Here is a 17,005-nt window from a genome sequence, read left to right on the forward strand (position 1 = left end):
GTTGGGGTGGGAGCAGGTGATAGGAATCAGGAGTAGAAACAGTAAGAGAGGGTTTATATGAAACACCTGGTCTTTGGTGGGAATGGGGGTCAGTTCTTGTATGAGTCAGTTCTCACGCTGCTAATAAAGACATACCAGAGACTGGGTAATTTATAAAGAAAAGAGCTTTAATTGGCTTACAGTTTCACACGGCTAGGGAGGCCTCAGGAAACTTATAATCATGGCGAAAGAGGAAGCAAACAAATCCTTCTTCACATGGCAGCAGGAGAGAGAATGAGAGCTGAGCAAAGGGGGATGCCCCTTATAAAACCCCCGCATCTCGTGTGAACTCAGTATCACAAGAACAATATGGGGGAAACCGCGCTCATGATTCGATTATCTCCACCTGGTCCCGCCTTGACACGTGGGGATTATTACAATTCAAGATGAGATTTTAGGTGGGGACATAGCCAAGCCATATCAGTTCTCCTGCATCCACCACAGCCCGAGGAGGAGCACTGAAGAGGCCAAGGATTCCACTGGGCAGTGAGACGGGGTGCAGCAGGCTTTCAGTACGATTCAGGCTCTGGTGGCTGTGAGGTGTGGATTCTTACGACTCTCAACTCCTGGTATCTTTTGCTTCTGGACAGTGCAGTAAGAGGGACTGGGGGTTGTCGTCCGTCTGTCTGGACTTCCCAAAGGAGAAGTCATGGTGAGGCCCAGGGAAAGGACCATCTAGGCTATCACAGGGCTGGGTAAAAGAAGTCCTCAGTGCTCACTTTTTAAAAAAGTTATTTTAATTTATTACTACTATTATTTTATTATTATTTTTGAACACTGTTGGTGACCATTATTATTATTTTACTGTGGTAAAATATAACATAAATTTTATCATCTTGGCGATTTTTTTTTTTTTTTGAGACAGATCTCACTCTGTCGCCCAGACTGACGTGCAGTGGTGGGATCTTGGCTCACTGCAGCCTCAACCACTGGGCTCAAGTGATCCTCCCACCTCAGCCTCCCAAGTAGCTGGGACTACAGGTGTGCACCACCATGCTTGGCTAATTTTTGTATTTTTTGTAGCGATAGGGTCTCACTGTGTTGCCTAGGCTGGCCTCAAACTCCTGGACTCAAGAGATCCTTTTGCCTGGGCCTCCCAAAGTGTTGGCATTATAGGCTTGAGCCACCATGCCTGGCCATTGTAGCCATTTTTAAGTGTGCAGTTCAGTAGTTTTGAATACATTCATAACGTTGCACAACCATCACCACCATCCATCTCCAGAACCCTTTTCATCTTGTAAAACTGAAACTCTGTGCCCATTGAACAATAACTCCTGATTCCCTCTTGGCCCAGCCCCTGGCAACCATTATTCTACTTTCTGGCTCTATGATTTTGACTATTGTAGATACCTCCTATAAGTGGAATCATACAGCATTTCTCTTTTTGTGACTGGCTGATTTCATTTAGTGTAATGTCTCAGCACCATCCATGTTGTAGCATGTGTTGGAATTTTTTGCATATTAAGGCTTAGTAAGATTCCATTGTACATTTATACCCACTTTGTTTACCAATCATCTGTTGACGGATACTTCAGTTGCTTCCACATTGTGAATAATGCTGCTACAAACATGTGTGTACAAATATTTCTTTGAGATCCTGCTTTAAATTCTTCTGGGTATATACCAAGAAGTGGGATTGCTGGATCATATGGAAATTCTATTTTTAATTTTTTGAGGAACCACCATACTGTTTTCCATAGCAGCTGTACCATTTTACAGTCCCACCAACAGTGCACAAGGATTCTGATTTCTTCACATCCTCACCAACATTTGTTTTTTCCTATTTATTTATTTATTTTAGATTTGAGGGTCTTGGTATGTTACCCAGGCTGGTCTCCAATTCCTTGGCTCAAGAGATCCTTATGCCTCAGCCTCTCAAGTAGCTGGGATTACAGGCACAAACCACAGCACCTGACATATTTTCCATTTTTTTGTTAATAGCCTTCCTAATGGGTGTGAGGTGGTATCTCACAGTATTTTGGTTTGCATTTCCCTAAGAATTAGTGATGTTGCATTTTTTCATGTGCTTATTGGTCACCCATATATCTTCTTTGGAGAAACATCTGTTCAGTTCGTTTTTGAATCGGGTTGTTTTCCTCAGCCCTCAGTCTTGTCACATGTATGGATCTGATATCAGATCAGCAGCACGTAAGTTAGTCTTCTTGGAGCTGAAGCAGCAGCAGGAAGTGGTGAGGACTCTGGCTCCTGGGTTCCAGCTCTCTTGCTCTCCCTTGCTCATCAGGCTAATATCAGCATGGGTGACAGGAAAGCCTGGAAGACCAACTTCACCTTCTTTAACAATCCTTTTACTCAGGGTCAGCCCAGAGTAGCAGGTTGTGGGTACCACCTAAGACATCTGATTTAAGGTGAAGAGTGATGTATTTAGAATTGGCCAGTGCTTTGACAGCTGCAAACGTAAGCTTTAACACGCATATTAAAATGAATACTGAGCTTAGTTCAGTCTTTCATTTCCTTTTAATACTTGAAAAGCTAGTTTTGTTTTAAAGTTCTCTTAATAGCCTCTAGCAGGTGAATTTATTCTTCCGCTTGATTGCATTTGGACCCTTAAGTAAGAGCCGCCTTGAAATTGAAACCAGGAAAACCCCGGGTCTCTGGCCAGAAGAAGCAAAGGTATGTTCTGAGATTTATTAAATAATTACCTACTTGTTGAAATGTTGTCGGCGGTAGAAAAAAGCTGAGATGTTGGCAAATATGAGTAGAGATTAGTAAGGATCTTGAGTTATGTGGCTTATAAATGTGGTAGAACATTTTCGTGTTACTGACCTTTGACTCAGGACAGTTGAACCAAGCGATGTGGTTTTCAGACTGAACCTGGCCTTGGCTTGGTATATCTTTATATTGACTGTCTCAATGACTGCAGTCAACTGTGATCCAGTTGTTTGGAGCATTCACAGCAATGACTTGAAGGGAAGAGAATAAGGAGTGAGAAACAAAACTCGGAATTCGTTAGCCTTTGTGACAGCCTGTCTGCAGTCGGTCTGAATAGCACATAGGGAAGGTTTCCTAATGTAGTACATTGCTCTGAAACTAATTTGATTCAGAGCGCCAGGGAGGGAGAATGTTTTCACTTGGTGATACCTTCCATCAGTGTTCCAAACTTCAGCCATCTGTGCTTCTTTTGAAATTTCTTGTCATGCTGTGTACCAAAATTTACTTAATACTTTGCAACGGCTCCTTAACTTAAATATTTTTATTTTAAAGAGAAACTTCTCCTACTGCTTTATCTCCTGGATTGCCTAGGTTGGTCAATGATGTTACCATCTGTTGGTTCACCCAGGGCAGAAACATGAGCATTATCCTAGACATCTCACTTTGCTCAAAGCCCACACCCCATGTTCTGTTAACATTGTCTCCTGGCTGGGTGCAGTGGCTCACGCTTGTAATCCCAGCACTTTCGGAGGCCCAGGCCGGTGGATCATTTGAGGTCAGGAGTTCAAGACCAGCCTGGCCAACATAGTGAAACCCTGTCTCTACTAAAAATACGAAAATTAGCTGGCGTGGTGGCACATACCTCTAATCCCAACTACTCAGGAGGCTAAGGCAGGAAAATCACGTGAACCCTGGAGGCGGAGGTTGCAGTGAGCTGAGATTGCACCACTGCACTCCAGCCTGGGTGACAGAGTGAGTGAGACTCCGTCTCAGAAAAAAAAAAAAGGCTCCTATGTACAGTATGAATAGATAGTTATCATCCAAATTGGGGCATTTTGGGGAGCAAATGGGACACTACTAATAATCATACCCAGGGTAAACTATCTGAAGCAAATGGGGATGTATGGTTAACCCATCCATATGGTCTTGAATCCTCTTCCCATTACATTCTCCCTGCTATCACTGCCTTAGTTCAGGCCTTCAAAATTATTTGCTTAGACTAGTGTAGTAGCTTGCTACGGTTTCCTTGACTTCAATCTTGGTCCTTTCCAACGTATCTTACACACTGCACATAAACATTTGATCTATCACCCTTTTCAGACCTTTCAGTATCTGCCCGTAATGTCATGATACATTTCAAATTCCTTAGTGTGGCTTATGAGGTTCCTCACAGATCTGGTTCCTTCTAGCCTTCCAGCCTGTTTGCTCATTTATCTATTGCTCTATTCACATTTATTGTCACTGTGGGTAGTACAATGTTAGGCTCCAGGAATATAATAATAAGATGAGTTTTCGCCCTCAAGATATTTATAGTGGAGTAGAGAAACAGTCAATGGGATGCTGTAGCAATTTGTACCATGGCAAATCACCGCAACCTATGGCTTCACTATTCAGGGTTTTGTCCAGGGACCAGCAGCATGACCATCACTTGGAAGCTCTGTAGAAATGCAGAATCTAAGTCCTAGGGCAGTAGCTCAAATCTGTAATCTCAGCTTTGGGAGGCTGAGGTAGGAGTATCACTTCAGGCCAAGAAATTGAGGCCTGCCTGGGCAACACACCAAGACCCCATCTCTCAAAAAAAAAAAAAAAATTAGCTGGTGTGGTGGCACATATCTGTAGTCCTAGTTACTTGAGAGTTAAGGCAGCAGAATGGATGGCTTGAGCCCAGGAGTTTGAGGCTTCAGTGAGCTACGATTGCACCACTGTGCTCCAGCCTGGGCAACAAAGTGAGATGCTGTGTCTGAAGAAAGAAAGAAATGCAGAGTCTTAGTGCCCTGAGCCAGCTCAGTAAATGCGAATCTGCATTTTAACAAGATCTCTAGGTGATTGGAATGAATGTCAGTTTTTGAAGTCCTGGTCTATGGGACCACACTAGTTGAAGCACTTGATTCAGATCCCCAGGAGTGGTCATGCCTGGCAAGAGACTCGGAGATGATGGAGTTTGCTAAATGAAGGCGAGAAGGGAAGAGGCACATGTCCTGGACAAATTGGCATGTGCTTTGGCACACAGGCAAAAGAGGATGTGCTGTTTGGGGGAAGTTACAAGTTGTTCCATATTTTGGGAACAAATTGCTGATGGTGGCCTCACTTAGCTCAGACATGCTATCAATTCAAGGAAAATGTTTGATCAAATTTGATACCTCCATCTCGTCTTTGAGCCAATCCTGAAACATAGTGATTAAGAATCAGTACTTTGATTCATAAAGAAAAAGCAGAATAGAAGTTACCAGGGGCTGGGGACAGGGGGAGTGGGGAATTATTGCTTAATGGATAAGAGTTTCTGTTTGGGATGGTGAAAAATTCCTGGAAATGGATAGTTGTACAACATTGTGAATACCATGAAATTGTAAATACTTTAAAATGATTAAGTGGTAAATTTTATGGTATGTATATTTTATCATAATTTTTTTTTAAAGAATAAGTACTTTGGAGTCAAGACCTAATTTTCAAGACCTACCATTTCGTTTCTGTCACGCCCCAGTAAAGTCAGATAACATCTTGGTGTCTCAGTATCCTTATCTGTAAAGTGGGAATAATGCTGGCACCTGCCTTGTAGGCTTGTCACGAGGATTCCTTGAAGCAACGCCTGTAAAGCACCTGGGAGCTTGTTGGTGATCCTTATGCCTGCCCACTGAAGCTTGAAACGCCCAGCCAGAGCTGTGCATGGCAGATGCTCTTATAGCCCTTCCACCTCCTTTTCGACTGCACACCCTCAACTGTCTTCTCCCTGTACAGCAGCAGTTTTCAACTCTGGCTGCACATTAGAATCACCTGGAGAGTTTTTTAAAACCCTGTTGCCTGGAGCAATTAAATCAGAATTTCAGGAAGGCAGATGGAAGCATTATTATTTCAGGTGATTTCAGTGTGCAGCCAAGGCTGAGAAGCACGGTTCTGCAGTAGCGGTTTGCTAACTTTAGTGTGCATCAGAATCACCTGGAGGGTTTGTTAAAACACAGTTTCTGGGACCTGCCCCAGAGTTTTCCATTTAGTGGATACAAAACAACTCTCCTGCTTCATTCCACCATCTATGTGGCCGCTCTTTGCTTTTGTTTGCCATCTGTATCGTTTTACCCTCTTCCTAATAACCTCTTCCAGACCCATTACTGAAATCTTTGTTGAAAAGATTTGCCAATAGGCATCTTCATGCCAATGGTGTCTATATTCTCAAACCTGTTCTGGCTTTAGACGCAGTTGACTGTGTCTGTAAATTCTCCTCCTTTGAGTTCAGAGCTGCCACTCTTGGAGTTTTCCTCATTTCTCTTTCCTTCTCCCTCCTCTACTTGGAACTCAGGACTCCCATGACCATTCTGTAGGTCCCTATTTTATCCCTTAAGAAGAGCACAGTCTTAAGTGTGAGAAAGATGTGAGTTTATGTCTTGTACTTGGGCAATTCAATCAAACTCTGAGCCTCATTTTTCTCACTGGTAAGTCATGGGTGATGATAATAGCACCCCTATAAATAATACATCCCTGACACATAACACTAAACTTTAGCTATTACACTGTCTCACCTTTAAAAACATTGCAAAATCTTGACCTCAGAGAGAATTCCAGGGGTGGTGGGACTAGCCCAAGGGATGCAAAGGGGAGAGCTGGGAATACAGAAAACACAGCATGGAGGAATGAAGCCAGGATTTACCAAAAGCAAGGAGATGGTCTCAGGAATTTTCCAGGAAACCTAGGCAGACAGGGAAGTGACTGATGGGATCTGATAATAGGAACTGACCAAGAGACTCCCTATGACGGCATTAAAACGTGGGCCTGACGAATACAGGGAGGGTGTTATTAACGGCACTAGGATGGGCTATGGAATGGCCCCAGAGGAAACCCACAAGGGGATTTCAACCCCGTCAGTGTGGAACTCAGTCACTTTGGCAGGAAACAAAGTGAGAAGGAACCTGTTACAGTTTGCACCATCTATTATAGTTGATGCAAAACATGACTGTGGGGTGTTACACAGAGCTCTCATTACAAGATAAGGTCTCTGCGTGCCGTTTCCCGTTGATGATGTTATTCAGCAGGATGGCTCACATGTTGAAACTTGAAACTCCTTGGGTGAAAAAAAAATCCCTCTGCAGGCTGTACCAGATGTTGCTTGTTGTAGCTCCTCAAGCCCAAAAAGATGAGTTAATCCTTGAAGGAAATTATTTTGAACTAGCATCAAACTCAGAGGCTTTGATCCAACAGGCCATGGCAATTAAAAACAAGGCTATCAGAAGAGCTGTGGGTGGTAGTCCTGTCTCTGAGAAAGGAACAGGGCCACCGGCTGACGGCTGCATTCCAGAACGCCTCCAGATGCAGAGGGCCTCACTTAGTGTGATGTTGTGAAAATACTGCACTTTAAACACATGTAGTCATAAACAAAGCTTCCTCACCCTTTAAAGACCTCACAGAAGTATCACTCCAAGATGCTTCTCCTCTCCTGAATGCTCCAGGCCTTGCTGACCTCAGTTACCTTGAAGTTTCTCTTACCCTCATCACCCATGGCACACAGTTTACCACTTATTATTCTCCAAATACATAGTCTCCTTTCTCCAGTATATGGCGAGTTCCTAGACATCCTAAACCCACCATATTTGATATTCCTCTGTCTCTCTGCCTAGCATTCTAAGAGGAACATAATTTAAAAAGCATCATGTTCCCCTTTGCATCCCTGAAATCTAGCACAGCACCTGGCATGTATTAGACACTCAATAAGCAAATAGGTGCTTATTAAATGAGTGGAATTGTTGATTGATAGCTGAGTTGGCATGAAAAGGTAGATAAGGGAAGTTTTAGCAGGCATCTCTTATATTGTTTACCAAGCATCTCCCTCCTCTCCTTCCAGAAGTTTCCCTTACCCAATCCCATCTTTGTAGCTGCCACAGGAATTGATGCAAACTGCTTCAGTGAGTTCTTTTTTGAGACGTTTTGACTCAGAACCAGAGACAATGTTAAGATAGTGTCTTTCTAGGGACCAAATCTATGTGGATGTACTGGTAAATTTAGGTGCTATTGGCTCCCTTGTTTTTCACTGCACAGAGAAGGCTCATCTCTAGCTGGAGTGAAGAATGAAGCTAATGAAGAGATTAAGTGGAGCCACAGAAACAAGAAGAATCAAACAGAACCTTGCTAGTGTTCATGGCCATCACATTATCTCTTAATACCCTTCCCACTCCTTTTGCCCAAATGAATTTGAATTAAGTCTCTGTCACTTGTAACCACACAAGTCCTAACTACTACAGAAGACTGTCTACTATTATTGCATGGTAGATAATAAAAAAGAGGGGATGAATAAAATCTCATGATACCAAGTGATGAAGTCTTGCAAACAGGAATTTTTCAAAATTTCTCATCCTCATTTGTGGCTTTAATGAACACCTTTTCACCACCCCTCCCAGAGCTGGTGTAGTACCAGATATAGAGGAGGCACATAGCATACCTGGATGCTACAGTTTCTGGTAGCTTGGTTCTTCGCTTTTCATTTTCAACAACTTTTTTCCATGTGTGCATTTGTTGAGAAGTTCAGATGCCTGGGGCTGCAATACCATCTGTGCATAATGAAAAACATTCATAAAGACTTTCTAAAGTACACAAAGGGTGATGGGCTCTCTGAACAGCAGCCATGGACTTACACCAAAATATAGTCTCCATGAGCAAAGGCAGTGGGAAAGAGCCTTTGCACAGTGCCATGGTAGAGAAGATGGTTATAAAGACTGAATGGTGTTCACATTTTCTGAACCTCAAACCCGGGCACATAGCATATGAGGGAATTTATGGAAACAACAGGACAGCTTGTTTGATGTTGGGAAACCAGCGTGGCATCGCTGGTTACCATATTTATAGAGCTAATCTTTAGCATCAAGACTTACTCTAGACAGGCTAGTTTACTTACTGCCACCCAAGTGGCCCATGTTGGTTTTATCCTTGGCATATGCCACAAGTTCTGAATGTCAAATATTTCTTCCTCCCTTTATCTATTTTCCATTCATGTGCTACCCATTCTCCAGGTCCAACTTTCTTACCTCCTCCAGAAATCACTGTTCTGTTGAATCTGCCACACCTGGCATTTCATTATTCATTCTAAGAATGGCAAATACATGTCATAGAAACACGTACCTACTCTCCACACATCCGTGACAGATATCACTAATTGATGTTGGTGCTTTTTCCTTGTGTAGCTGGCAAAACCCTCAGAATTCTTCCCAACACAGCACTGGAGGCAGCCACTAAAGGCTGACTGGAGTTCTGTGAAGCCTAGTTGCTGTCTCTGATCTATCTATTCCCTTATATCGCTATTTAAAGTTTCTGGGCGTGCTTGTCTTCTTTCTCCAGCTGAGCTAAGTCCCTGAGGGCAGGGACCATGCCTCAATAATCCTAACAATAACAATCCTAACAACAATAATAGCAACGGCAAATATTCATTGAGTACTTACATGTGCTGGCACTGTGCTGGCAATTTAACATGTATTATCTAATGGAATCCTCAACAATTCCTCTGGAGGGGGGTATTATTACTCCCATTTTATAGATGGGGAGTCTGGGTCTTAGAAGATGATGAGCAACTTGTCCAATTATACACAGTCAGGATGTAGCAGAACCAGAACTTGACCCCCAAATATTTTCTCTTATCCAAAGTAATGCATTATCTTGACCTCCTTTGTATCTGTGCATAGTAGGTGCTTAATGCAAATTTGTTGAATAGGAGCTTTTTAGAAAGCAATGAAGTTCTTCACAAGAGACTGAAAGAAATTGAATTGAAAATATCGGAAGCAAATTCTCTTCCCCATGGAGTTAGAGCATTCTTGAAAAAAGGTTTACTAAACTTTTCCAACATCCTTGGCTAAAGGCAACACCATTCCCCATTCCACAAGTAAACACGCTTTATGGATACAGAAATACTAAAGGCCAACTCCAATGAATGGGAGGGATCCTGGTGAGGAAGTGGCCTGGGAGCCTCCTGACAGGGGCCTTGCAGTGTCTACTACCACCCAGTCACTGGCACCTCCCTGGGCCTCAGTTTCCAGACTTGTAGAACGATTCATTTGGACTTGATTAGCACTTCCCAAGTGTGTTCCCTGGAATATTGGCCCTGCAAGAAATTCATATAAAAAGCGGTTCTGTTGTCAAAAGCACGATTGGGAAATTGCCTTTCCCTTGGGAGAGACACAGTCCATATTAAATGCTCTGAGAAGGCCAGCAGGAAAGAAGCTCCTTATTTAATGTTACTTAATTCTTATTCAACCCAGCATTTCCTAACCCTCTTTGGTTTCACATAATAACAGCAAATATCTCTCATAACTAATCCCATACTTGGTAAAACAAAACAAAACAGAACAGAACAAAACGCACAATTGGCTGAATAGATTCTAAGGACCCTCCCTCACATTCTGTTTATGAAATAATAATATAAGTTGACTATAAACTTCCCCTCAGTGAATTAAAGGTGGAATCACAATTTTGGATTTTTGAGATGTATCCAAAAAGTTTAAAGGGTTTTAAGATAAGGAACCAAAAGTTTAGTAGTTCATGCTGCCTGGTTATTTTCGCAATATGAACGACAGGGGGCACTAGGGGACTGTAGTAATGGCCACCCCTCCACAAACAGCAAGAAAGGACAAACCAAAGTTGTAGCAAACGGAGGGAGGGAGGGATTTCAGCAATTCCTTTTCTAGCTGAATGGAAAGCTACTGAGAGCAATTTGGGTTTCTCCCTGGCTTTCTGTTGGAGGAATACAATGGTGGAGATAGAATCAGGATAAGTTATATCTTTCTTTTGCTCATTCCCTTTATAGACAGAAAATCACATAAAGCAACTCTTTTCAACAACTGCTTGTCAGTGGTTTGTTTCCACCTTGGGGCAACTACATTCCACCATGGAAGTTCTTAATGAAGAAACATAGAGCCTATGAGTTGAGAAATGAATGGTTCTTTCCTTCACCAGCTTTCTCATTTTAAAGGGGGAATAAATTGTACATGTGAGGAAAAGAACAAACTTCTTTAGGACATAAGTTCTTTGTAATTAAAATTTTTTCTCTAGACTTTGGGCTCAAGAGTTATACAATAAGACTCTTTTTAATGATGTGGCAGGCTATAAAAGGATTGGAGGCAATTGAGAGAGGAGAGGAGAGGAGGGAAGGGGAGGGGAGGAGAGGAGGGAAGGGGAGGGGAGAGGAGGGAAGGGGAGGGGAGAGGAGGGAAGGGGAGGGGAGAGGAGGGGGAGGGAAGGGAGGGGAGGGGAGGGGAGAGGAGGTTATTACCAGCCAATACTGCCCCTACACAGAGCCTCCCACGTATGTGGATATACCACGTAGACTTATCATGTCTTTATTGTTCTCCTGTGAAGCAGAACAAGACAGACAGGCCTCCCTATCCAAGCCAAACACAAAAGACTTATAGAGTCAAACACAAGAGACTTAAGGGAATTGTCAGCAGCAAATGCTCAGGTTGGTTTTTTTTTTTCTCTACATCTTCCCTTGTTATTACCCACCAACACAGCCCCTACACAGAGCCTCCCACGTAGGAGAGAAGACTTTACATAAACTTTTAAAATGTTTTCCTCAAGAGAAAGAGGAAACAAGATCCAGGAATATAGCCCACAGAAACCAGCAAAGGACAGAGGAATCACTCTCCACCCACAGCAATCACCAGCTCAGAGAAACTCTGAGTTTGGAGAGTCTTTTGCATTCACCTAATTTTGTCCTTGCATTAAGTACAGGAGGGGACCAGGGAGTCATGCAGAGAGGTACCAGCCTGGCCAGTCCCGGAGCTTCTAGACAATTGTTCCCCAAAGCAATGTCTTTCTCACCACCCTGTGCTGGACCCCAGTCTCAAGCCCTTAAGAGACTTCAGGTGCTTATCTCTGCAGGCAGCAAAGTGTAGGAGCAATAGTCACATCCCATCCTAATTCTGTACATTGCAGGGTGTGACTTGTTTTTGACAATCCCATTCTTGTCCCAGTGAGAACAATGGAGAAAATAGCATGTCAGGGGATATTGCTAGACCAGCAAACAAAGTGCAATTTGTCTGTCTGATTTGTGATCCATTTCTACCATTCACCTCTTAAAGAAATGCTGGGAAGAGCTTGGAAGCTAGCAATTAAGCAGTTTAAACTCTTTGGAAAGTTTCTAGTGCCTTAGAATTCCAGGAAGTGCTGAATCATAGAGTCGCAGAACAGGAAAAGATTTGTAAGACAAGAATAAAATGAATATTTATTGAACACCTCCCATATTATTGGATATATTTTGTCTCAACCTCACAGTCACTCTCAGAGGCGGGTGTACTGTGATCTCCTGTTAGAGGAGGAAACTGAGGGTCAGAGTGGTTAATTGGAACTGGTAAGCTAGGATTTGAACTTAGGTCTATTTGGACTGAAGAAACAACTACTCAGAAGTATTATGCTATTACTTTCTTTGTTCTCACTTCCTCTTTCTTACTGGAGGATGCTCAGTTCATATCCTCTATCTGTGAAAGACACTTTCCCCCCTACTATCTTCAGATTATCTTCTTACAGATAGAAACATTCTACAACCACATTTGTATCTGCCTTTCACAACCATTATAGTAAACAAGTTCTTCCTAGCATCTAACTTAAATCGTCCCAATGTACTGAGAGCCACCAGCCCTGCCCTCAGGGAACATGCAACATGGCTAGAACATTCCAGTTAGCAGCAGCTTCCCAGTCTCGGTTCCAAACTGCTTCTGTTAAAAGAATCGCCGATTCAAAACACATGCACTGTCATGAAGCCTCGCCCCAATCCAGATGCTCCACTCCTTGGGCCCCTTTCAGGGTGAACATGAATATCACTCAGGCTCAGGCCCTGTTATCCAGATGCCATCAAGAGGGATCAAGGCTTTCCTTCTATCCCCATTTCCAAGCTAAGCCTAGATTGGACCTCCTTTTTCAAAGTACATTCTAGGACTACCATTTTATGTGATCAAATAAAGGGCCTATTTATATCTGAGCTGTGTCAGGGATGAGAAAACAAAATTCTTCCACTGGGAATTTGGGCACCTTCTATATTCTATGACTCTTTTTTTTTTTTTTTTTGAGACAGAGTCCTGCTTTGTCACCCAGCCTGGAGTGCAGTGGTGTGATCTCAGCTCACTGCAACCTCCGCCTCCCAGGTTCAAATGATTCTCATGCTTCAGCCGCCCAAGTAGCTTGGATTACAGGAATATGCCAACACACCCAGCTAATTGTTTTGTATTTTTAGTAGAGATGGGGTTTCACCATGTTGGCCAGACTGGTCTTGAACTCCTGGCCTCAAGTGATCCACCTGTCTCAGCCTCCCAATAAGATTACAGGTGTGAGCGACACTGCCCAGCCCACCTTCTGTGTTTCTTTACTAACAGAAAAATCTAGCCCTTTGCAAAAATGCATGCATGCAGCATGATAGAGAATATCCTTCAATCTTGCTCCTTTAGGGGCATATCTTTATTCTTTATGTATTTAATAGCTGATTTCAATAATAGCTTATGTTCAATGAGTGTTTACTATGTGGTGGGCTTTCCATGTTTTAAGCTTTACATGTTTTAGCTCATTCTTAGCAATTCCAGGAAGTAGATGCTGTCTTTAGCATTTTGAGATATATATATATATATATATATATATTTTTTTTTTTTTTTTTTTTTTTTTTTTTTTTTTTTTTGTGAGGCAGGGTCTCACTCTGTCTCCCAGGCTGGAGTGCAGTGGTGCAATCTCGGCTCATTGCAACCTCCATCTCCCAGGTTCAAGCTGCTCATCTCAGCCTCCCAAGTAGCTAGGACTGTAGGTGTGTGCCACCATGCCTGCCTAATTTTTGTGCTTTTTTGGTAGAGATTGGGTTTCACCATGTTGGCCAGGCTGGAGCATTTTGATTTTACAATTGAGGCAAAGAAGGGAAGCAAATTACCTAAGGCTGCCAGGTAATAAGTGTCTGAACCTAGCCAATCTAATTCCAGAATACATGCTTCTGAGCACTCTATTAGTTAGTATTCATTTTGGCTGTGATAGCAGAACCCCAAACAACAGTGGTTTAAATTAAATGGAAGTTTATTTCCCTTAGATAGAAGTCCAGAGGTTAGCCCAAACCAGATAGTCCAAAACTAGACTAGAAGCTCAACTCTATACAGTACTCAGGGCTCCGGGCTCCTTCTCTATTCCAGTACTCCTAATGTGTAGTTTCATCCCCAACATCCAAAATAGTTGCTAGAACTTCAGCCATCCCATCAGTATTCCAAGCAGCAGGATGAAAGAAGAGACAGGATAGAAAAGGGACGAAACACATGCCAGTTGTTTACTATGGACTGTTCCTGGATGCAGCCATGTGACATTTCTGCTTACATCCCACTGATCATAGTAGCAAGAGGGCTGGGGGTAGTTGTTATTCTAGGTGGCTTTGTGACGGGTTATAAAGTAGAGGATTTTATTACTGAAAGAAGGAGAGGAGTAATCAGAGGCTAGATGGGTATATGGAGGGGTAGGGGGAGATGTAGCTGGAGAAGGGGGCAGGGCCTGGGTGATGAGAACTTACCAAGACCCTACATTTCCCCACTCTAATCTTTGGGTTCATTTTCCATTCCAGCAGGTACCAAGGGAAGGCAGGGCCATCCCTTGAAAACCATCAGTTTTGACCACTGACTGACCTCCTGAAGCTCTGTAACCAGCACTCCTAGAACACAACTCAGGTGTCCACTTTGGTGATGAACTTTAGGCAGGTTCCAGACTGGGACCATCAGTTCATTGGGTTCAAATGGAGGTGGGTGGCTTCTGATTGGTGTCTCCAGAAAGCCCCTAAAGGGAAGGTGGTGTGGGGAGGAGGACGCTGTGATGGGCCACAGCCTCAGAGTGGCTTTTGCCTCTGAACCTCCAGAGCGAGCCTGGATACCAGCCACGAGAGAATAACTTCATGGTTTCCAAAGCTCCTTTGCATATGCTATTTCCCTTGAAACATACAAGATTTTGATAGGGCTTGCTCTGCTCCCTGTTTTGCCAGTGAGGAAAAAGGAGTCAGAATCCTCCTGTGATTTTCAGTAGGATGAGGTGAGGTCTTAGAATCTGTCTTTTCACAGGGGTGCCAGGGGATTCTTATGTTTAAAAAACTTTGGGAAACACTAAGCTCAGGGTGGCAAGTGATATAGGAGGGCCGTATCTTAGGGGGCAGATACATCCCAAGACTGTAGACTCTGTGATGAATAAATGCTCTAATTTATTTTTGTTTTGTTTTGTTTTGAGACATAGTCTCAAAGTGTCACCCAGGCTGGAGTGCAATGGTGTGATCTCAGCTCACTGCAACCTCAGCCTCCTGTGTTCAAACAATTCTCCTGCCACAGCCTCCTGAGTAGCTGGGATTACAGGTGCCCGCCACCATGCCCAGCTAATTTTTATATTTTTTTAGTAGAGACGGAGTCTCACCATGTTGGCCAGCCTGGTCTTGAACTCCTGACCTCATGATCTGCCCGCCTCGGCTTCCCAAAGTGCTGGGATTACAAGTGTGAGCCACCAAGCCCAGCCAAAATGCTCTAATTTATAACCAGTCACAAAGCCATCTAGAATAACAGCTAACCCAGCCCTCTTGCTACTATGATCAGTGGGATGTAAGCAGAAATGTCACATGGCTGCATCCAGGAACAGTCCGCAGTAAACAACAGGGACGTGTTTCATCCCTTTTCTATCCTGTCCCTTTGAGTTATACCTGTCGTCGTCACTGCTCTGTCTCTGTACCTGGCACACTGTAGATACTCAATACATATTTGTTGAAAGGATGAATAAAGACAAGCTTAGACATTCAGACTTTAAGATCCTACTTCCTCTAGTGCCATGGAAGAATCCTAGAAGGAGCTCACATTTTATTATGCTTACCACTCGCAAGATGAGAGATACGTACTATTAAAACTCGTTTTACAGGTGTTAAACACTGGGGTTGAATGACTTGCCCATGGTTACACAAACAGTAAGTGGTAGAACCAGGATTTAAACTCATGCTCTTCAATATGATGCTCTTTTGTTTCTTCAATATGGAGCAACTATTTATTCCATTGCAATAGATTTACCATAGCTCAAATCATTCCCTGGGAAACAGAAAGTCTATTTTATAGATTTTTCATATAACAAGTAACCTAATACACAGATGTGAGCCCTGTCACTTGATACCGCCCATGTTATAGAAAAGTTCCACTCTGCTTCACAGACTATTTGCTCGCACTGAGGTGCCAAACTAGATTGGCGGAGAGGAGCATATATTGACCTTGAATGTTTACTTTACTCGTGAGCACACACATCTGTTTTTGTTTATGGGATGGCGGCAATCAGAGCGAGCTCTCCTCAGCAGACATTCTTGACAGTGGATTTCTCTCCCAGTCTGAGACATTTTATCATCTCTGAGGCTGGCAAGCAGGCTGTCAGTTTAGACCGTGCCCTTTTGAACCTAGAGGCTTCTGGGCTCTTCTGTTCTTTCCAAAGAGGCATTATTACTTCAGGGCTGAACTGAATCTTAAGGAGATGTGAGATTTTGTGGTGGAGTAACTACATCCAAGGGACTTCACATAGACCTGGAAGAGTGAAACAGTTCTAAAAGCCCCTCTCTCATCCGTCGACAAATTCAAAGTACAAGAGCTGAGCCCTTATCTGATCTACTTTCTTAGGGGCCCTCATTCCTCTGCCCTCTTTTGCATCCACTGCCCCAGCTCTTGCACGTGAGGCGAAGGGGAGGTTGCCCGCATGGGGAATAGTTTCGGTTTCCTTCCTTTGTTGACATTCCTTTAGGGAAGGCATAATGCACACAGATTGCACTGGCGTGTGTCGTCTCATAACGTGTTTGGTATTAGTAGCCTTCAGGTGGCTTCTGGCTAGTTCTTCCTCTGTCTTAGCCGCAGACTGGCCCCTGCACTGTCTAACACAGAGGCAGGTTCGGATAGTTGGTAGTGGGTTTCATGAGGACTTGGCTTTTTCACTCAGCTATTTTCCTTGAAGAGTTAAAAGCAGGACTTTACGTTCCTTGGGTACAGGCAACTATGACTGGGTTTTTGCGTCTGTCCCGTCACCCCAAGTGATGAGACCAGTAGTCAATTCATTGGCTGGCAGAAGGTACATCTGTGACACTTTATGGAAGTGAAAC

At 43.3% G+C, this 17,005-nt stretch overlaps 1 protein-coding gene across 9 annotated transcripts in view; it reads left to right on the top strand.

Annotated features, from left to right (window-relative positions):
* Window positions 1-365: 365 nt before the first annotated feature.
* PARPBP (PARP1 binding protein) overlaps window positions 366-17,005 on the top strand; it is a 282,808-nt gene continuing 266,168 nt past the window's right edge. For 3 of the 9 annotated variants that reach the window (XR_010114917.1, XM_055240296.2, XM_063614321.1), the window contains exon 1: window positions 706-2,670. The gene's annotated coding sequence lies outside the window, so the exon portion shown is untranslated. Of the gene's footprint in view, window positions 2,671-14,473; window positions 14,648-17,005 lie in introns of all 9 variants that reach the window. The other 6 variants (XM_063614318.1, XM_063614319.1, XM_063614322.1 and 3 more) reach the window with 4 other exon arrangements.

The sequence above is a fragment of the Symphalangus syndactylus genome, chromosome 13, assembly GCF_028878055.3.
Source record: "Symphalangus syndactylus isolate Jambi chromosome 13, NHGRI_mSymSyn1-v2.1_pri, whole genome shotgun sequence".
Classification (NCBI taxonomy): Eukaryota; Metazoa; Chordata; class Mammalia; order Primates; family Hylobatidae; genus Symphalangus; species Symphalangus syndactylus.